This window comes from Pan troglodytes, chromosome 19, assembly GCF_028858775.2.
Source record: "Pan troglodytes isolate AG18354 chromosome 19, NHGRI_mPanTro3-v2.0_pri, whole genome shotgun sequence".
NCBI lineage: Eukaryota > Metazoa > Chordata > Mammalia > Primates > Hominidae > Pan > Pan troglodytes.
In genome coordinates, this window is record NC_072417.2 from 81,058,721 (window position 1) to 81,081,242 (window position 22,522).

Consider the following 22,522-nt stretch of genomic DNA (forward strand, 5'->3'; position numbering starts at 1 on the left):
GGAGTGCAGTGCTGCAATCTCAGCTCACTGCAACCTCTGCCTCCCGGGTTCAAGCGAGTCTCCTGCCTCAGCCTCCCGAGCAGCTGGGATTAAAGGCGCCTGCCACCATGCCCGGCTTTTTTGTATTTTAGTAGAGACGGGGTTTCACTGTGTTGGTCAGGCTGGTCTTGAACTCCTGACGTCGTGATCTGCCCGCCTCGGCCTCCCAAAGTGCTGAGATTACAGGCGTGAGACACCGTGCCCAGCCACCCTTTTGTATTTTTAGTAAAGTCAGGGTTTCACCATATTGGCCAGGCTGGTCTCGAACTCCTGACCTTGCGATCTGCCCGCCTCGGTCTCCCAAAGTACTGAGATTACAGGCGTGAGCCACTGCGCCCAGCCTGTTACTGTTATTTATGAATGTTGAATGTTATTGCATGCGTTTTCTGCTTTTATTAAGATGATCCTGCATCTTTCCTCCTTATTCATTTTCTTTATTATGGAATACTTCAAAAACAGAGAAATAGAGAACAGTACAACAGCTTCAATAAGAGTTGTCAGTCGCAGGCCATAGGAATCAACTTTAGCGGTAAAATGATTCATGAGGAGGAGAGTGGCATCTCTCTGAATTACGGGGAAGACTGGTTCTCTGAACTGTAGATGCTGTTGCTTCTCCTCCCACCTCTCCAGCACTGAAGCCTTCAGACTGCCAGTAGCACTGCTGCACCTGCTCCAGGAACTCTATCCTATGCCACTGCAGGTGGGGCAACTCATGTTCCATTCGAATTAGGGCTGAGTGTTTTTAGTTTTTATTTTTTCATTTTTGAGGCTGAGTCTTGCTCTATTGCCCAGGCTGGAGTGCAGTGGTGCCGTCTCGGCTCACTGCAACCTCTCCTCCCGGGTTCAAGCGCTTCTCCTGCCTCAGCCTCCCAAAGTGCTGGAATTACAGGCGTTAGCCACCACTCCTGGCCAGGCGCTGAGTGTTTTCATATGGCTGAGCCCAGGTCATCTGCTTGTACCCTAGAGATATAGGAAGAAGGTTCAGGTGTTGGGTGGCCAAAAGGAAAGATATTTGTCTTTCCTTCTGTGCCTGCTGGATCAATGACATAAGTATCTCCAGATGGCCTGAGGAAAGCCTTAGCTTCCAATTTATCAGAACCATGACCATGGTAGTACAATTCCCTGGTAGAAACAGTCCCCACCGTAGGCACTAGAATATTCAAACTCCCAAATCCAAGGTCATAGCGAGAGGTGACAGCATGCTGGCAGCCCTTGCAGCCCTCGCTCGCTCTCGGGGCCTCCTCGGCCTTGGCGCCCACTCTGGCCACGCTTGAGGAACCCTTCAGCCCGCCGCTGCACTGTGGGAGCCCCTTCCTGCGCTGGCCAAGGCTGGAGCCGGCTCTCTCAGCTTGCGGGGAGGTGTAGAGGGAGAGACGCGGGCGGGAACCGGGGCTGCGCGCTGCGCTTGCTTGCGGGCCAGCGCGAGTTCCGGGTGGGCGTGGGCTCGGCAGGCCCCGCACTAGGAGCAGCCCCCGGCCCGCAAGCCCCGGGCAGCGAGGGGCTTAGCACCTGGGCCAGCAGCTGCTGTGTTCGACTTCTTGCCGGGCCTTAGCTGCCTCCCCGCGGGGCAGGGCTAAGGGACGTGCAACCTGCCATGCCTGAACCTCCCCGCCACCGCAGTGGGCTTCTGTGCGGCCCCAGCCTCCCCGAGGAGCGCCGCCCCCTGTTCCACCACGCCCAGTCCCATCCACCACCCAAGGGCTGAGGAGTGCGGGCGCACAGCGCGGGACTGGCAGGCAGCTCCACCTGCGGCCCCTGTGTGGGATCCACTGGGTGAAGCCAGCTGGGCTCCTGAGTCTGGTGGGGACTTGGAGAATCTTTATGTCTAGCTAAAGGCTTGTAAATACACCAAACAGCACTCTGTATCTAGCTCAAGGTTTGTAAACACAGCAATCAGCACCCTGTGTCTAGCTCAGGGTTTGTGAATGCACCAATGGGCACTCTGTATCTAGTTAGTCTGGTGGGGACTTGGAGAATCTTTATGTCTAGCTAAGGGATTGTAAATACCCCACTCAGCACTCTGTATCTAGCTCAAGATTTGTAAATGCACCAATCAGCACTCTGTGTCTAGCTCAGGGTTTGTAAATACACCAATAGACACTCTGTATCTAGCTAATCTAGTGGGGACATGGAGAACTTTTGTGTCTAGCTAAGGGATTGTAAATGCACCAATCAGCACCCTGTCAAAACGGACCAGTCAGCTCTCTGTAAAACAGACCAATTGGCTCTCTGTAAAATGGACCAATCAGCAGCATGTAGGTGGGGCCAGATAAGAGAATAAAAGCAGGCTGCGCAAGCCGGTAGTGGGAACCTGCTTGTGTCCTGTTCTATAGCGTAGAAGCTTTGGTCTTTGGTGCTTTGCAGTAAGTCTTGTTACTGCTCACTCTTATGGTTTACGTTGCCTTTATAAGCTGTAACACCACAAAAGTTTGCAGCTTCACTCTGGAAGCCAGCGAGACCACGAACCCGCCGTGAGGAACGAACAACTCCAGATGTGCAGCTTTAAGAGCTCTAACACTCACTGTGAAGGTCTGCAGTTTCACTTCTGAGTCAGCGAGACCAGGAACCCACCAGAAAAAAAAAACTCCAAATGCATCTGAACATCAGAGGGAATAAACTACAGACACCTCTGCCTTTAAGAACTGTAACACTCCTCGAGAGGGTCCGCGGCCTCATTCTTGAAGTTAGTGAGACCAAGAACCCACCAATTCCGGACACAATAGGGATGGGCAGCGAGAGTTCGAGAGTGTTCTTACGTGTAAGAGTGAGAGCAGCTACTCCTTCATCCTGTTTCCTAGATGTACGCTTTTTTTTTTTTTCTTTATGAGACAGTCTTGCTTTGTCATAGGCTAGAGTGTGGTGGTGCGATCTTGGCTCACTGCAATCTCTGCCTTTCAGGTTAAGGCGATTCTTCTGCCTCAGCCTCCCAAATACGTGGGATTATAGGTATCTGCCAGCATGCCTGGCTAATTTTTGTATTTTTAGTAGAGATGGGGTTTCACCATTTTGGTAAGGCTGGTCTCAAACGCCTGACCACCTGATCCACCCCCCCCCCCAGCCTCCCAAAGTGCTGGGATTACAGGCGTGAGCCACCGCGCCCGGCCTCTAGGTGTACACTTTATGGTTACGAAGGAGACAACTCCAAATGTTAGCATCTTTTAAAAGACATAACTGCATCCTGTAGGCCAACACTTGAAGCCCACGGGGTGTCGTCTTTAGGCTAACCCTGTAAATTAACTTTCAGCAGCCATTTCACCGCTTTCTAAGCCAGCTGCTTCTGGGTGGTGGAACTTCAGGTCTCTATAAGTCAAGTCCCGACTTAGCCATTGTAGATTATTCATGCCAACTCCAAAGCCCAAACCTGGGTGAGTGTATCAGTCAATTCAGCCCAATCAAGCCTTTTATTTATTTTTGAGACAGAGTCTCACTCTTTCGCCCAGGCTAGAGTGCAGTGGCACGATCTGTGCTCACTGCAACTTCCGCCTCCTAGGTTCAAGGGATTCTCCTGCCTCAGCTTCCTGAGTAGCTGGGACTACAGGCATGCATCCACCACCACACCTGGCTAATTTTTTGTATTTTTAGTAGAAACAGGTTTCACCATGTTGGCCAGGATGGTCTCAAACTTCTGACCTGGTGATCTGCCTGCGTCAGCCTCCCAAAGTGCTGGGATTACAGGCGCAAGCCTCTGTGCCCAGCCAAGCATTGTATTTACCATCTTTCGGCTAACACAATGCTTAGAATCCACTCCACACGTGCTCCCAAGAGCCTTGTGGGTTTGAATTGGCAAGGTCTTGGAACTACTTTAGTGTATAGACATTCTTTTTCTAGAGCAGGCCTTGTACTGCCCAAGTGGGCTATGTTGGGATCTAACTTTCCTTTTGATGCTGGAGGAATGAAGAGAAGATCTGGTGTCCCTTTTTAGTGAAGCAACTGTCCTAGGTGCAGTCACAGAAGGTCCCTTAGGCAGGGATAAGTTGGTTACCTCTACACGGGAGGACCTACCTGAACAGACAGGATTTGAGAATTCAAAAGTGCCAAAGTCTCAGCCTTGTCTGTGACCACTTAGATGCTCCTATTCTAAGTCTCAAGGTCCCACTACGTCCCCACTATGCCCTTTCCTAAGCATTTATTTGGAGCTCTTACATGAACAATGAGGCCCTGGACTGAGTCTTCCATCATATCCACCCTGAAAGTACAGGAGATGAAGTCTCCTTCTAAGATGCCACCAAACCTTTCTTGCTGTCTATTGCATTCTCAGTTCAACATTCACAGCTTTTTTTTTTTCTTTTGAGATGGAGTTTCACTCCTGTTGCTCAGGCTGGAGTGCAATGGCATGATCTGGCCTCACCGCAACCCCCGCCTCCCGGGTTTAAGCGATTCTCCTGCCTCAGCCTTTCGAGTAGCTGGGATCATAGGCACATGCCACCATGCCTGGCTAATTTTGTATTTTTAGTAGAGACAGGGTTTCTCCATGTTGGTCAGGCTGGTCTCGAACTCCCAACCTCAGGTGATCCGCCTGCCTTGGCCTCCCAAAGTGCTGGGATTACAGGCATGAGCTACCGTGCCCGGCCTTTTTTTTTCATTTTTTGTTGGAGACAGGATCTCACTCTATCACCCAGTAGAGTGCAGTGTTGAGATCTCAGCTCACTGCAAGCCTCCACCTCCTGGGCTCAAGTGATTCTCCTGCCTCAGCTCCCCAAGTAGCTGGGACTACAGGCACGAGCCACCACATCCAGCTAATTTTTGTGTTTTTTTGTAGAGACTGGGTTTCGCCATGTTTCTCAGGCTGGTCTCGAACTCCTGATCTCAAGTGATCCACCCACCTCGGCCTCCTACAGTGCTAGGATTACAGGCATGAGCCACTGTGCCAGGCCCTCATTCATAGCTTTTGACTTTTCCTTTTCCCTGTGTAATCTCTCCAGTGCTGTTGAGAGAGGCCAAGTGACTCTCTATAATCTTTATAATGACCATCACTGTCACAGTGTCTAAGTGCCCAAGCCATTCCAAATCCCAGTGCCTTATCCTCTATACCTACCCTTCATCCCATGCCACTGCTGATAATTTGTGTGATTTTAATGCCACTGAATGCCATTGATTGCACTTGACCCATTCCATCCCCACTACACATTTTCCAGGATTCTATTTTGAGGGGATGTCCTTCGTTGTAGTAACCCCTGCTAATCTGAGATAAATCTTACTTGATCATTTTAATTTTTAAAAATTCCCTAATGAATTCACTTTATATAAATATATATGTATATATATAGTGTATATATTATATATAGTGTGTATATATATTATATATAGTGTATATATATTATATATAGTGTATATATTATATATATATAATATATATATACACACACACACATACTATTTAGGATTTTAAAATCTTTGTTCTTATTTATTTATTTGAGATGGAGTTTCACTCTTGTCCCCCAGGCTGGAGTGCAGTGGTGCGATCTTGGCTCACTGCAACCTGCCCCTCCCGGGTTCAAGCAATTCTCCTGCCTTAGCCTCCCAAGTAGCTGTGATTACAGGCATGTGCCACCACATCCAGTTAATTTTTGCATTTCTTGGTAGAGACGGGGTTTCACCATGTTGGCCAGGCTGGTCTCAAACTCCTGACCTCAGGTGATCCACCTGCCTTGGCCTCCCAAAGTGCTGGGATTACAGGGGTGAGCCACTGCACCAGGCCTTTTTCTTATTTTCTCACCAATTTAAAGAAGGGTTTCCCAAGTTGCAATTAATTTTGGCAGAAATGTCCCTGTATTGATGATTATCTTTTTGTGAAAGTTGATGGAGTTTGTCTTCACACTCTTGTCCTTTTTTTACTCTTTTTTTGAGACAGAATCTCACTCTGTCACCCAGGCTGGAGTGCAGTAGTGCTGGTGCAATCTTGGCTCCCTGTAGCCTTGACCTCCCAGGCTCCCTCTGCAACCACCTGAGTAACTGAGACAACAGGTGCATGCCACCAAGCCCAGCTAATTTTTAAAAATATTTTTTTGTAGAGACGGAGTTTTGCCATTTTGCCCAGGCTGGTCTCAAACTCCTGGGTTCAAGTGATCTGCCTGCCTCAGCCTCCCAAAATGCTGGGATTACAGATGTGAGCCACCATGCCTGACCATCACTCTTGTCCTTGATATCCATTTTTTCCCACCGACAACACCATGGGAATGTTTTCCTATTCTTTTTCCAGACTTCTAGGCCACCTAGTTTTAGTCTTCTAAGTCAGTGGAGCCCAACTTTTGCACAGGACGATACTCCTAGAGAAAGTCATTCCTTTGCATGGTGTGCTGGGGTAATGAACCTGCTGCCTGTGGCTAGAGACACCCATTATCTCAGGTCTGCCTGAAGGGCCGAGGGGAGCAACCTCTCAGGCTCACCTATAATCCATTTGCCCCCAGATGTGGCTCTTATGACGACATTCCAGTGTGTAAAGTGTGAGAAGAAATGATGTATTCAGCCACTGGGCTGTGCCCTTAGAGGAAATGCATACCTTCCCCTCCCTTTTATTGCCTCTGCAGGCTGCAATGTGGCCACAGTGGGGGGAGCTATAGTGAACTATACAAGCAACAAAATAGAGTCTGAATCCCCAGCAACTAAGAACTGCTAACAGAGAGATAGGAAGAGTTTGGGTGTGACATTGGAGTCAGGCAGCCTTGGCTTTAAATGCTGATTCTGCTAATCCCTAGCTGTGGGCCTTGGGTGAAGAATTTAACCTCATGGTCTTCAGTTTCCTTAGCTGTAAAATGCTGGGAGGATGCAAGGAGCTGTCATAACAAAATTGCCTAGCAGTGTTCATGATCCAGAGCAGGGTTTTAACGAACAGAAGCTGGCACGTCGCCACTCTCTGTCCCTAGGAGCGTTGCCTTTTGCCTCCCTTTTCTGCCTTGATCCGCGCCCCCACCCATCTCTCCTCCTGTTCTTTCTTCACTTTCACTTTCTGGTCTGCCTCTTCCTTAAGCTGGACTCTGTGACTGCAGGTGTGTTTAATGTTTGGCTGCCTTCAGGAGGCCAGCAAGGCTCTCTGGCCAACCTTTTACTTTTTTTTTTTTTTGAGACAGAGTCTCACTCACTCTGTTGCCCAGGCTGGAGTGCAGTGGCACGATCTCGGCTCACTGCAACCTCCACTTCCCGGGTTCAAGTGATTCTCCTGCCTCAGCCACCCGAGTAGCTGGGACTACAGGTGCCCACCACCACATCTGGCTAATTTTTGTACTTTTAGTAGAGGAGGGATTTCACCTTGTTGGCCAGGCTGGTATCGAATTCCTGGCCTCAAGCGATCGGCCCACCTTGGCCTCCCAAAGTGCTGGGAATACAGGCAGGAGCCACCATGCCCGACCATGGTTCCCTGGCCAACCTGTTACTCATTCCTCTTCCTTCTACAGTGATGCTTCTCCACCACATCAAAAGGTCCTCTCCTTTCCTCTTCCACAGCCATTGGCTGCAGGGAAATCCCCAGGGGGCAGAGCTGCAACTTGCCAGGCCAGCCCTGGAGGCAGCCCTGGGACCCTCTTGCTCCCTCAACCTTCTCCCTCCCCTTTCCCGGGAGGCCCAGGAAAGGGAGCTGGCACCCTGGGCCACTGAGCCAGCGGCGAGGCTCAGCCAGCAGGAGGAGAGCAGCGGATCAGGACTGCCTCAGACCTTTGATAAACCAGGTCTTGGAAGAAGGCCACTCACTCTTCTCTGTGTTTCTCTGTGTGCTGGTTCCTGAGATTTGTAGGACATGTTTAATATTTGCATGGAGAATCTATGAAAAGAAAAACAGAGAGGGAAGGAAACAGGAACCAAAATGCCACTTATCCCATGAGGGCATCGAGGCCCGGGCTCTGAGTCTCTCTGTTGCTGGCGGGGGCCAGGCTTCCTGTGGTGGGAGCGGCAGGCCTCGCTTCTCAGGCGTGGGTTCCACCACGGCTTGAAGGCCCCAGACCACCTCGCCCCTCCCTGGGAACTCAGCCTGTTGTGCAGCCACATAAAGGTAACCAGTGTCTGGTGGCTTGATAGGACAGACTTGTGAGGGACTTCCTGCCTTTTGATGCATGCCATTCCTGTGAGCTGGGCCGGGCCTCTGAAGAGGAGAGGTCCCTTTCAACTTCCTGAGTGTCTCAACGTTCAGACTCTTGGGGTTTGTGGTTAGAGACACTGGTATGAAAATTGTGTTCTATAAAGTATGCCCTCCAGGTCCCATAAAGCTAACAGGCAAAGCTTTGTGAAAATACCCCCTAACCAAACGGACCAAGAGGGTCTGAAAAGCCCTTGACCTTGGAGCTTTTTTTTTTTTTTTGAGACAGGGTCTCGCCCTGTCGCCCAGGCTGGAGTGCAGTGGCGTGATCTCAGTTCACTGCAACCTCTGCCTCCTGGGTTCAAGCAATTCTAATGCCTCAGCCTCTGGAGTAGCTGGGATTATAGGCGCACACCACCACGCCTGGCTAATTTTTGTATTTTTTTTTTTTGTAGAGGCAGGGTTTTGCCATGTTGGCCAGGCTGGTTTTAAACTCCTGATCTCAAGCAGTCCACCCACCTCAGCCTCCCAAAGTGCTGGGATTATAGGCGTGAGCCATCTCACCCTGGCCCCTTGCAGTTTAGTGAAGAATGAGTGAAGGACTGGAAAGTCTGGCAGTATGAGGGGATCTGCCCGAGGGAAAGTGTGTCAACAGCAGGACCCTTCTGCAAAGCCACCCCTGACTCCACTCCAGTACTTTGGAGCTGCCTTCAAATAGAATATGATTCCAACAGCACTCACAGTTGCTAAGGGCCAGACAGACGTCACTGCATTCTTTTTCTTTTTTAATGTCATGTATTTTTTAAGACAGGGTCTCACTCTGTCACCCAGGCTGCAGTGCAGTGGCACCATCATAGCTTACTGCAGCCTCAACCTCCCAGGCTCAAGTAATCCTCCCCACTCAGCCTCCTAAGTAGCTGAGATTACAGGTGTGCACCACCACACCCAGCTAATTTTTAAATTTTTTGTAGAGATGGAGGTCTCTCTATGTTGCCCAGGCTGGTCTTGAACTCCTGGGCTCAAGCGATTCTCCTGCCTTGATCTCCCAAAGTACTGGGATCACAGGTTTGAACCACTGCACTCGGCCTCATCGCTGCATTCTAATCCTCTTCTCACAGATGGGGAAACAGACTCAATAAGGTTGAGTGACTGCTCCAAGAGCACACAGAGGTAGGATTGGAGCTCAGAGCTGGCCGACTCCAGATCTAAGATCTTTATGCTTCACCAGACTGTTCCCCACAAGACTATAGGGTGTCAGCAAAGTTGAGAAACACAGGACATACACGCTTGCTCTCTCCGCTATTAATTACCTGGCTGAAGTAGTGTTTGTCAGTTTCTCCACTGTAAAGTTACTCTTTTTTTCCCCATTTTCCATACCATCCTCTTTGGTCATTCACCATGTACAACCCATGTATAAAGAGTGGGAGTTAGGAGGTGGAGTATCTACCGAAATTATCTGGAACACTACATGGGAGATTTGTCTTTTGTCTCTATTTACTTATTTACATTTATTTTTAAAAGTGTATGCTACTGACATTTTCAAATATGCTCATTATGTTTTCAGGCAAAGTATCTTTTTTTTTTTTTTTTTTTTTTTTTTTGAGATGGAGTTTCACTCTGTCTCCCAGACTGGAGTGCAGTGGCACAATCTTGGCTCACTGCAACCTCCGCCTCCTAGGTTCAAGCGATTCTCCTGCCTCAGCCTACCAAGTAGCTGGGATTACAGGCACCCATCACTATGCCTGGCTAATTGTTGTGTTTTTAGTAAAGACGGGGGTTTCACCATGTTGGTCAGGCTGGTCTTGATCTTCTGACCTCAGGTGATCCGCCTGCCTCAGCCTCCCAAAGTGCTGGGATTACAGGTGTGAGCCACCGTGCCTGGCCCTGGGCATCTTTTTAAACTGCAGGCACTGATTCAGTAGGTCTGAGCTGGGGGTGAGACCTAGTACTTGTCTAATAGGCGTCCTCTGAAGCCAGGCTGCAATTCTGCACCACACTTTGAGGAGCAGGTTCAAGACCAGTGTATCTTCCGCCATTTCAAACTACTCAAAAATCCTTTCTCCTGTTTCAAGGTCTGTCTCAGTATAATTCCAATTGCAGCCCCACCACACTGGTCCTGGCTACTTCCTGTAGAACCACATGGAACAGATTTAATTGACCTGAACTTGATAGCTTACCAGGTAACATACCAGGTATGTTAAGGCAGCTAGCTGTTAGGGTCCCCTGAGTTTTCTTTTCTTTTTCTTTTTTATTTTTTTTGAGACAGGGTCTCACTCTGTCGCTCAGGCTGGACTGCAGTAGCACAATCTTGGCTCCCAAGTTCAAGTGATTCTCATGCCTCAGCCTCCCCAGTAGCTGGGATTACAGGCATGCGCCAGCACCTGGCTAATTTTTGTATTTTTTAGTAGATATGGGGTTTTGCTATGTTGGCCAGGGTGGTCTCAAACTCCCAGCCTCAAGCTGTCTGCCCACCAAAGCCTCCCAAAGTGCTGGGATTACAGGCGTGAGCCACCGTGCCCCGCCCCCTGAGTTTTCTTTCTCAGCTTCTCCAAACATTCCTTGCGGTACATGACTTGACGTCCCTAAGCACTTTGATTCCTCTCCTCCTTGTCCCATTTACAGTAAAGCACCCAGAACTGAAAGTATTGCTTGTGGCTTGGGCTGCTGGGCTGCTGGCAGCAGGTCACCATCATGTCCCTCATCCTCAGTGCAATTCTTTGGCCAAGAGCTCATGTCACTAGAATGACTCATACCGAGCCCATCGTCAACTAAAAGCCTGAAGTTGTTTCCACAGAGGCTGTTCTTGACTCACACGTCCCTCAACTTCTACTTCAGCAATTGATTCTTTGGATCCAAGTAACCCTAGGAACCCCTGTTAAGCTCCAGTTTTCTCACTTGAATTTGGCCAGGGGTTGTTCCTGACGACATCAGAGAGAGGTGCTCTGACCACAGGAACGGGGCAGTGTTGAGTTAGGGAACCCCTCTACCATTTGGACCAGTATGAAGGTGTCATTGCTACTTGCAAATCACATCTTTACCTGCTTCATTTAGGAATCCTGCTATTGACAATTACACATCTTTAAAAGAAAGACTCTATAGCAGTTGACGATAATGAGAAGTTATTAGTTTTAGTTTATTGAAGTGACCCTTCTAACTCTGTAACCACTTATCTTCCTCTTCCCATTCATCTACTATGAGGTGATATAATATGTGATATTACCAATATAATTCTAATATATGCTTTTTGTGGAAAATTCAGAAAACATAGACGTTAAAGATGAAAATTTGCCTGCCAAGGTAGCTCACCCCTGTAATTACGGCACTTTGGGAGGCCAAGGCAGGAGGATCACTTGAGGCCAGGAGTTTGAGACCAGCCTGTCCAACATGGCAAAACCTTGTCTCTACTAAAAATACAAAACTTAGCCTGGCATGGTGGTACACACCTGTAGTCCCAGCTACTTGGGAGGCTGAGGCAGGAGACTAGCTTGAACCCAGGAGGCGGAGATTGCAGTGAGCCGAGATTGTGCCACTATACTCTAGCCTGGGCAACAGAACAAGATTCCGTCTTAAAAAAAAAAAAAAGTTGAAAATAAAAATCTCAGATGATGCCATCATCTAGTGACAACCACTGTTGACATTTGGTATATTTCTTTTATTTCTTTTATATTTGCATATTTTATCTTACTAATACTCAGTATCTTAACTGTTTTAACGATAGATGTTCATTATAGAAAAAAGTGGAAAATACAAATATGTCAAAGAAGAAATAGAAATCCCCATGGTCCCATTATCTAGAAACAACCCTAGTTACACTTGCATGTGTTTCCTTTAAGATGTTTAAATCGGCCAGGCGCAGTGGCTCACGCCTGTAATCCCAGCACTTTGGGAGGCTGAGGCAGGTGGATCACCTGAGGTCAGGAGCTCGATACCAGCCTGACCAATATGGTGAAACCCTGTCTCTACTAAAAATACATAAATTGGTTGGGCGTGGCGTGGGTGCCTGTATTCCCAGCTACTCGGGAGAGGCTGAGGCAGAAGAATTGCTTGAACCTGGGAGACAGAGGTTGCAGTGAGCCAAGATCACACCACTGGACTCCAGCCTAGGTGACAGAGTGAGACTCTGTCTCCAAAAAAAAAAAATAATAAAACTTTAAATCTGCCTATATGGTATATTTTTCTGTTAAGAGATGAATTTATACAGTAATACTATATCATAAAGGTTTTTTCCACTTAACAGCATGTTGGAAGCATGTTTTAGAGAATATTTAGTGAACTGACTCTGTATGTTTTTACATTGTGAAGATTTACTCTGTAAGACTATTATTTCGCCTCTATTTAGAGAAAGTTGCTTGTTTTGGCAATTGCTCTTTTGTTATGAGAATTCACATGAGCCAAGTTCCACTTTCAGAAATGCTATGGGCAAAGCTTCATGATGTTCATGAATTCATACATAAAGACTATAAATTTCAGCCAGGGGCAATGGCTCATGCTGATAACAGCTACTCGGGAGGCTGAGGAAGGACAATCGTTTGAGGCTAGGAATTAGAGACCAGCCTGGGTAACACAGCTAGATTCCCCGCTGTCTTCCCCTCTAAAAATAAATACATAAATAAATTAGTGTGGTGGCATGCACCTGTAATCCTAGCTACTAGGAAGCCTGAGGCAGGGAGGATGGTTTGAACCCAGGAGATCGAGGCTGCAGTGAGCTATGATTATGCAATTGCACCCCAGCCTTGGCAATAGAGAAAGACCCCACTCTCTATTTTTTTTTAAAAAAGGCTGTAAATTGGCCGGGCGTGGTGGCTCACGCCTGTAATCCCAGCACTTTGGGAGGCCGAGGTGGGCAGATCACAAGGTCAGGAGTTCAAGACCATCCTGGCTAACATGGTGAAACCCTGTCTCTATTAAAAATACAAAAAATTAGCCAGGTGTGGAGGCGGGCGCCTGTAGTCCCAGCTACTCGGGAGGCTGAGGCAGGAGAATGGTGAGAACCCAGGAGGCGGAGCTTGCAGTGAGCCGAGAGCGCGCCTGTGTACTCCAGCCTGGGCAAGAGTGAGTGAGACTCCATCTTAAAAAAAAAAAAAACAAAACTGTAAATTTCTGAATGAGTTCTTAAGATGAAATACATCTTACTTGTGCCCACTTCCTTTTCTTAGAAATTAACTCCAAAGGCCAGTCACGGTGGCTCATGCCTGTAATCCTAGCACTTTAGGAGGCCAAGGTGGGTGGATCACCTGAGGTCAAGAGAGTGAGACCAGCCTGGCCAACACAGTGAAACCCCATCTCTACTAAAAATACAAAAATTAGCCTGGCGTGGTGGTGTGTGCCTGTAATCCCAGCTACTCAGGAGGCTGAGGCAGGAGAATCACTTGAACCTGGGAAGCAGATCTTACAGTGAGCCGAGATCATGCCACTGCACTCCAGCCTGGGCAACCGAGCAAGACCCCATCTCAAGAAAAAAAAAAAAAAAGAAAGAAATTAACTCCAAAATGTTTTCAATGCCTACATACAATATTTAAACTGTGTGCTTTTTAAATTTTGTTTTGATTTTTTGAGACAGGGTCTTACTCTTGGTGGTGTGATCTCAGCTTACTGAAGGCTCCACTGCCTGAGCTCCAGTGATCTCCTACCTCCGCCTCCTGGAGTAGCTGGGACCACAGGTGTGCACCACCACACTCAGCTAATTTTTTGTTTTGTTTCGTTTTGAGACAGAGTCTCGCTCTGTCGCCAGGCTGGAGTGCAGTGGCGTGATTTCAGCTCACTGCAACCTCTGCCTCCTGGGTTCAAGCGATTATCCTGCCTCAGCCTCCCAAGTAGCTGGGACTACAGGCGCCTGCCACCACATCCAGCTAATTTTTAAATTTTTATTAGATATGGGGTTTCACCATGTTGGCCACGATGGTCTCGATCTCTTGACCTCATGATCCGCCCGCCTTGGCCTCCCAAAATATTGGGATTACAGGTGTGAGCCACCTTGCCTGGCCCACACTCGGCTAATTTTTTGAATTTTTTGTATTTTTTGTAGTGATGGGATTTTGCCATGTTGCCTTGGCCTCCCAAAGTGCTGGGATTACAGGCGTGAGCCACCACGCCCAGCCTTTAAACTGTCAGTGATAGCAGCGAATGAGTTCAAATGAATTCAGAAAAAAGACATATGGATTAGACCACAATGGTTTTTTTTGTTTTGTTTTTTGTTTTTTTTTTTGAGACGGAGTCTCGCTTTGTTGCTCAGGCTGGAGTGCAGTGGCTGTGATCTTGCCTCACTGCAACCTCCACCTCCCAGGTTCAAGCAGTTCTCTGCCTCAGCCTCCCGAGTAGCTAGGATTACAGGCCCATGCTACCACACCCGGCTAATTTTTGTATTTTTACAGTCAGGGTTTCACCATCTTGGCCAGGCTGGTCTCGAACTCCTGACCTCGTGATCTGCCTGCCTCGGCCTCCCAAAGTGCTGAGATTACAGGTATGAGCCACTGTGTCCAGCCAGTGCCATATTTTCTACTATCCTGGTAAAGTAGATATTTGTACCAAACCCTATCAAACTTGAAATGAATGGAATGTTCTTAATTTTCAAGGTGCTATTTTTTTTTTCTTTTTTTTTTGAGACAGAGTCTCACTCTGTCACCCAGGCTGGAGTGCAGTGGCACAATCTCGGCTCACTGCAACCTCCACCTCCTGGGTTCAAGCGATTCTTCTGCCTCAGCCTCCCAAGTAGCTGGAACTACAGCCACATGCCACCACGCCCGGCTGATTTTTTGTATTTTTAGTAGAGACGGGGTTTCACCATGTTAGCCAGGATGGTCTCGATCTCCTGACCTGGTGATCCGCCTGCCTCGGCCTCCCAAAGTGCTGGGATTACAAGCATGAGCCACCGTGCCCGGCTACAAGGTGCTATCTTTAAAGATCTTCTCCAGAATGACTTGTGATATCTTTATAGGGGCCAGGGGGTTTCCCCTCAGTATCAGAATTTCTTTACTTACAAGATTATAATCTTGTAAATAATTATAGAATCTTGTAAGTAATTGTAAGATTATGATCTTGCAGTTAATTATAGAATCTTGTAATTGTAAGATTATAATCTTGTAAGTAATTATAGAATCTTGTAAGTAATTGTAAGATTATAATCTGTAATCCCAGCTACTCAGGAGGCTGAGGTATGAGAATCGCTTGAACCCAAGAGGCAGAGGTTGCAGTGAGCGGAGATCATGCCACTGCTCTCCAGCCTGGGCGACAGAGTAAGACTCTGTCTCAAAACAAAACAAAACAGGCCAGGCGCGGTGGCTCATGCCTGTTTCCCGTGAGGCATCCTCAGCTTTCAATCAAGTTGGGGAGTGAAGGTCAGTAAACCAGTGGCTGAGCAAACCTCCACCCCGACCTTTCTCACAGGGCTGCAGATGAATGGGAGAGCCAGCCGAGAAATCTAAAGTGCCTCGCATCCCCAGCACTTTGCTAAAGGAGGTGGTGGCTGGACAGGTTAAGACACCCTCCCAGCCCCCTAGCCTCCTGCGGTATTCAGGGAGCCATTAGGCACCTTCTTCTGCAGCCACCAGTGGGGCAGTGTTGCCAAGAGGGTACCAGGAGGAGAATCCTGCAGCCTTGACCTGTGCAACTGATAATGAACTACAGATGGGATGGAGGGCATCTTACCTGATGCTGGCCAGTAGATCATGACATGGAGAACTCACCACTATTCCTGAGAAACTTGGACTTTGACTCAACAGAGAGGTAATCTTTGGATGGTGGAAGATCTCTCTAAGGAGTGAGTATTGATCAACAAAACCTGGAGAAGCAAAAGAAACCCATGAAGACTTCCTAGAGAATTTACATCTTCAAGGTCAAACTGCCTTAATATTTGGTGCAAGAATATTAGACTATGTAATCAATTTGTGCAAAGGTAAATTTGACTTCCTTGAACGGCTCTCAGACGATTTGCTCCTGAATATCATTTCTTATCTGGATCTTGAAGATATTGCTAGGCTTTGTCAAACATCACACAGATTTGCAAAGGAGGAAGTCAGGACACAGAGGGCCACAGCACAACAGGGCTGGCCAGGGCTGGTGCTGTTTGGGATAGGAGGACAACAGCCTTCAGCAGCATCCATGTTGCTGCAAGGACATGGTTTCATTCTTTTTTTATGGTGTGCAATGGCAAAAGTTAACAGAAGAATAGAATATCTTCTACATTCAAGACCAAGAAGTGCTCACACCTTGCAGGAATTGGAGAAGCTGTGCATGTCTGATAAACTGTGGGAACAGATAGTCCAGTCGATCTGCGACACCATCACTCCTGACGTGAGGTCCCTGGCGGAGGACACGGGCTGGAGATAGCTGTTCTTCACCAACAAGCTCCAGCTCCAGCGGCAGCTCCGCAAGAGGAAACAAAAATATGGAAGCTTGAGAGAAAAGCAACCTTAGGCACACATTTTCCTACCAGCAGGGAGCTGAGGCATGGCTGTGTTTCTCTTCAGTGTCCAAATCTCTTCTGTCCCCTTTTCTTAAGAACTAAGAGGTTTTGCTGATGCATGGAGCCATTTGTAACTCATAGAGGATTTGCACACAAATGCAGCAGAATCTGGCTTCCCAGTGCCTTGCTAGAGTCACCATCATTCTGAGGTCAAATCATGGCCTGAGGACAAGGGCTGTAAGACAGGGAGCCCCATAGGCCATCATCGTCCTTATCCCACACTCATTAAAAAAGAGGCTTCTATTGTATATAAACAAACAATAAATGATTATTAGCGGGTTTTTATTAGACATCTATTTTATCTAGGCATTGGAAAGGGTAATGGGGCTTTTAATTTTTTTCCTGGCGTTGTGTCATCTGAGTCCAGCCATGAAGCTGGTGACTGAGTGTCCCCACCAGGAACCGTGAAGGGCAGGTACCACAGGAGGCACAAGGGGTGAGTGCAGTTGCCTTCCCAACTTTGTTCTGCTAAGTCCATATTCAGGGCCCTGTCCTTGTGGGCCCAGGACGCCAGGCTCCATCCCCGCATGTGGACAGCTTCCGACCTGGCGCTGGGGCATGACTGGAGAAGTGCAGGAATACTGCTTGCGGACCTTGCTCAAAGTACAACTTCCCAGGACTACTTCACATTGTTAAATAAACCTATAAACATTTTTAAAAAAATAATAAAAAAATAAAAAATAAAGAATGGTCCTGTTTTCATGTCCAATGGTATTTTCCTTTCCTCAAAGATTTTACACCTGAATGTATATAATTCATTTTATGTAAGATTCCCATCCCTTAATTTTCCATCTTATCTTTCCCAAGTTCCGGCTATTAATTTGGTAATTCCCTACATGTTGTCATTATAATGTACATATATCCCCCTTTGGAGACATAAACATAAACCCAAGGGAAGAGAAACATGGAGACTTTTATTTTTTTTTTTTAAGGTTTCTAACCCAATCATCTCTGAAATCTGAGCCTGGACTAGTTGTGGACACTCACTTAAGAGAGGCCTTCAAAATGATTTTCCTATTAGGAGTGTTCTGTTTTTGTGTGTGTTTGTTTTTTTGAGGTAGGGTCTTACTCTGTTGCCCAGGCTGGAGTGCAATGGCATAATCAGGGCTCACTGCAGCCTCGACCTCCTGGGCTCCAGTGATCCTCCCACCTTGGTCTCCCAAAGTGTGGGGATTACAGGCATTAGCCACCACGCTCGGCCCCTATTCTGTTTTATTTTTTCATTTATTTTACTTCATTTTAAATGTTTAGTTACTTTAAAAAAAAGGTTTCGGTCAATGTCAAATAATATTTAACATGGCAAGGAAAACAATAAAATGAACATCCATGTAACTACTTAAAAAAAAATCATTACCAGTATATTGATTTTCTTTTTTTGTGTGTGATATTCTCAGTCTGCTGCTGAGGGTGGAATGCAGTGGCGCTGGAATGAGTGGCATGATCACGGCTCACTGCAACCTTGACCTCCACGGGCTCAGGTGATCCTCTTATCTCAGCCTTCTGAGTAGCTGGGCCTGTAGTTGCATGCCACCACTTCCGGCTAATTTTTTGTAGGTATGGGATTTTGCCATGTTGCCCAGGCTGGTTTCAAACTCCTGGGCTCAAGTGATTCCTCTGCCTCGGCCTCCCAAAGTGCTAGGATTACAGGCATGAGTCACCATGCCCAGCTCTTGAATGGTTTTAAAGTGTTATTCTTATCTGAATATTTGTTTTAAACAACAGGATTTAACCTTACAGGAAAGCCTAAATACAAACCTCTGCACGTTAACCCTATATACATTTTTCTATGCTGTTACTTACATATTTGAATGTACTGCTTTCAACTTCAAAACAAGCAGTCTCCCCCAAGTCTCCCATTACGTTCTGAAATCCTAACTTCTATTACCTAATACAAGACTACAAATTATGTTCATTGGATGGTTGGGAACAAAGTGTATGCCATAAAAATAAGGTAAATGTGAATGTGTGAAACAGTTTGCTAAGCTTTTTGCCACCGTCTGGCCTCTTAAATTGTGGTAGCAGCTATTGTTCACATTGATTTGTATATGTTTGTAGTACAAGGAAGCATTTCTAAAGGACCTTGTTCATTGCTTTGCACAAAATGGCCACTTAATATTTGTTGAATGAATTGCTGGCACTATCTCTGGTATTTTTATTTTTATTTATTTATTTATTTTTGATATGGAGTCTTGCTCTGTCACCTAGGCTGAAGTGCAGGGGTGTGATCTCGGTTCACTGTAACCTCCTGTGTTCAAGCGATTCTCGTGCCTCAGCCTCCCTAATTGCTGGGACTACCGGCATAAGCCATCACGCCTGGCTAATTTTTTTGTATTTTTTTTTTAGTAGAGACGGGGTTTCACCATGTTGGCCAGACTGGTCTCAAACTCCTGACCTCAAATGATCCGCCCGCCTCGGCCTCCCAAAGTGTTGGGATTACAGGCGTAAGCCACCGTGCCCAGCCTATCTGTGGTATTTTTAGTGTGATGTCTAGAACTTCATATACTTTTTGGATTACTTTAATTGTAGGGCTGTATCCAAACTGATCAAATGCTCTCGGAGGTAACTATTTGGAGAAGTGACTTCACTGATTCATTAAAATAAATGACTGGCATGGAATAAGGATTAAAATATATTAATCCAAAACATTTAAAATTGCATTAATGTTATAACAGCCTAAAGCAAAACAAATGAATCACATAAAAAATCCCCCATGTGGCCGGGCACGGTGGCTCACGCCTGTAATTCCAGCACTTTGGGAGGCCCAGCCGGGCGGATCATGAGGTCAGGAGATTGAGACCATCCTGGCTAACACGATGAAACCCTGTCTCTACTAAAAATACAAAAAATTAGCCAGGCGTGGTGGCGGGCGCCTGTAGTCCCAGCTACTTGGGAGGCTGAGGCAGGAGAATGGTGTGAACCCGGCAGGTGGAGCTTGTAGCGAGCCGAGATGGCGCCACTGCACTCCAGCCTGGGCGACGGAACGAGACTCCGTCTCAAAAAAAATTCCCCACGCTGTTGTCCTTACTAGTTTACTTTGTGCTAGACACTTTCGCATGTATATGCATACAACTTTTATTCTGTTTTTAAACTTTGCATTACATATACATTCTTCCATATTATATGATCTTCATTAAAATAGTTAAATGGCTGCATAAAAAACCATGCGGTTCCTGGACCATTATGCTGTTCCCTCATTCCCCTTTTGTTTTTAATGGAATAGAGCAAAGAACATCTTCTGTATTATTGTCAAGAATAGTGAGAGGTGACAGCGTGCTGGCAGTCCTCACAGCCCTCGCTCGCTCTCGGCACCTCCTCTGCCTGGGCTCCCACTTTGGCGGCACTTGAGGAGCCCTTCAGCCCACCGCTGCACTGTGGGAGCCCCTTTCTGGGCTGGCCAAGGCCGGAGCCCACTCCCTCAGCTTGCAGGGAGGTGTGGAGGGAGAGGCGCGAGCTGGAACCGGGGCTGCGTGCAGCGCTTGTGGGCCAGCTGGAGTTCCGGGTGGGCCAGGGCTTGGCGGGCCCCGCACTCGGAGCAGCCGGCCGGCCCTGCCGGCCCCGTGCAATGAGGGACTTAGCACCCGGGACAGCGGCTGCGGAAGGTGTACTAGGTCCCCCAGCAGTGCCAGCCCACCGGCGCTGCGCTCGCCGAGCCGTAGCTGCCTTCCCGCCGGGCAGCCCTCGGGACTGCAGCCCGCCATGCCTGAGCCTTCCCCCGCCCCTGTGGGTTCCTGTGCAGCCCGAGCCTCCCCGACAAGTGCCGCCTCCTGCTCAAGGCGCCCAGTCCCACTGACCACCCAAGGGCTGAGGAGTGCGAGCACATGGCGCAGGACTGGCAGGCAGCTCCACCTGCAGCCCCGGTGGGGGATCCACTGGATGAAGCCAGCTGGGCTTCTGAGTCTGGTGGGGTCTTGGAGAACCTTTATGTCTACCTCAGGGTTTGTGAGTGCACCAGTGGACACTCTGTATCTAGCTACTCTGGTGGGGCCTTGGAGAACCTTTATGTCTAGCTCAGGGATTGTAAATACACCAATCAGCACTCTGTATCTAGCTCAAGGTTTGTAAACACACCAATCAGCACCCTGTGTTTAGCTCAGGATTTGTGAATGCACCAATCGACACTCTGTACCTAGCTCAGGATTTGTGAATGCACCAATCGACACTCTGTATCTAGCTGCTCTGGTGGGGCCTTGGGGAACCTTTGTGTCCATACTCTGTATCTAACTAATCTGATGGTGACATGGAGAACCTTTGTATCTAGCTCAGGGATTGTAAACACACCAATCAGCGCCCTGTCCAAACAGACCACTTGGCTCTACCAATCAGCAGGATGAGGGTGGGGCCAGATAAGAGAATAAAAGCAGGCTGCCAGAGCCTGCAGTGGTCACCCGTTCGGGTCTCCTTCCACATTGTGAAAGCTTTCAGTCTTTTGCTGTTTAGGTCCACACTGTTTCTATGAGCTGTAACACTCACCATGAAAGTCTCAAACTTCTATCCTAAAGGCAGTGAGACAACAAGCTCACCGGGAGGAATGAACAGCGCCGGACACGCCGCCTTAAGAGCTATAACACTCACCAGGAAGCTCTGTAGCTTCACTCCTGAGCTAGCGAAACCAAGAACCCACCTGAAGGAAAAAACTCTGAACACATCTTAACGTCAAGAAGGAACGAACACCTGACGCGCCACCTTAAGAGCTGTAACACTCACCACCAGGGTCTGTGGCTTTATTCTTGAAGTCAGTGAGACCAAGAGCCCACCAATTCCGGACACAATAGGGCTGAGTGCGGTGGCTCAAGTCTGTCATCCCAGCACTTCGGGAGGCCAAGGCAGGCAGATCACTTGAGGTCAGAAGTTCGTGACCAGACTGGGCAACATAGAGAAACCTAAATGTCCCTCCTAAACGTGTCTTTACTAAAAATAAAAGAATTAGTGGGGTGTAGTGGTGCACAACTGTGGTCTCAGCTACTGCAGAGGCTCAGGTGGGAGGATCACCTGGGCCTGGGAAGTTGGGACTGCAGTGAGTCTGGGCGACAAAGAGAGACCCTGTCTAAAAAAAAAAAAAAAAAAAAAAAAAAAATTTAGCAGTACAGTTACAAGGTCAAAGGATATGGTACGTTTTTAGAAAGTTTTTATTATCTTTCTGCTCCTGAGATAAATACAGTAGTGTACGAACAACTCTTCATACGTTACTCTCCAAGGTTTATCATGTTAATCCTTTAAGACGTATCATCTCCCTATCCTTGGCTGCACCTGAAAAGAGCGGGACTCTGCAGGTAACCCGATCTTCTCCACCAGGTGAGTCCCGGATAGAGGCGTCAACTACAGGACCAGGAACAGCACTCCTGGGGCTTTGCTGGAACCATCGGCGTGGGAATGCTGTCTCTTCCCTCGCCCGAAATACGCCAAGTTCCCGGCGGGTAGCAGACTCGGTTCTAATTTTCCTCGCCCCAGCCTGTTGGAGCGCCCTGCACGCTGTGGGCGTCTAATAAATGCAGTCGGCCCTGCTTGGCCTAAAACTCTCCCTTGAGTGGACCGGACACTAAACCCCTCCAGGTGTCACAGCTGCCGCTCCCGCCGCCACTTTGCTCCTTGCCTGCTCCCTCCCCGCGTTCCGCCTGGGACCGTCGGCGGCAGCTCACACCTTCCCTCAGTGCCGGTGCCCGCTCCGGGCATCCGGCGCGCGCCCGCCGGCCCCGCCCCGCTGACCCCACCGGCCCCGCCTCCCATCTCCCCCTCGCCCCCCGGAGCCGACAAATGGCCGCGGCGGCCCCAGGTCCGGCGTCACTCAGACAAGAGGGCGGGTAGAGGAGGAAGCGGCCAAGTCCACAGTACTGCTCTGGTGCCGCCGATCACCGCTCACCTCAGCTGACCAGCCCTGTCCTCTACTGGGCCTCGCCTAGAGGAGGGAAAGGCCGCGGCGTCCGCTTCCTCCGCGGCTCATGGCGACGACGCTTGGCACATCCGGGACCCTCAGGCCGCTGCGGTCGCGTCGCCGGCTGCTCGGGCCCCAACCCCGGCCG

The 22,522-nt window shown here is 48.3% G+C and overlaps 1 long non-coding RNA gene and 1 pseudogene across 1 annotated transcript; one reads left to right on the forward strand and one right to left on the reverse strand.

Annotated features, from left to right (window-relative positions):
• Nucleotides 1-452: 452 nt before the first annotated feature.
• On the reverse strand, nucleotides 453-9,574 carry LOC134808900 (uncharacterized). Its single transcript, XR_010153074.1, has 2 exons — nucleotides 7,723-9,574; nucleotides 453-999 (listed from the first exon to the last, which is right to left on the reverse strand). It is a non-coding gene; the product is annotated as an uncharacterized LOC134808900 (long non-coding RNA).
• A 5,865-nt stretch (nucleotides 9,575-15,439) lies between these two features.
• On the forward strand, nucleotides 15,440-16,829 carry LOC100615435 (F-box only protein 36-like; annotated as a pseudogene).
• The last annotated feature ends 5,693 nt before the right edge of the window (nucleotides 16,830-22,522 follow it).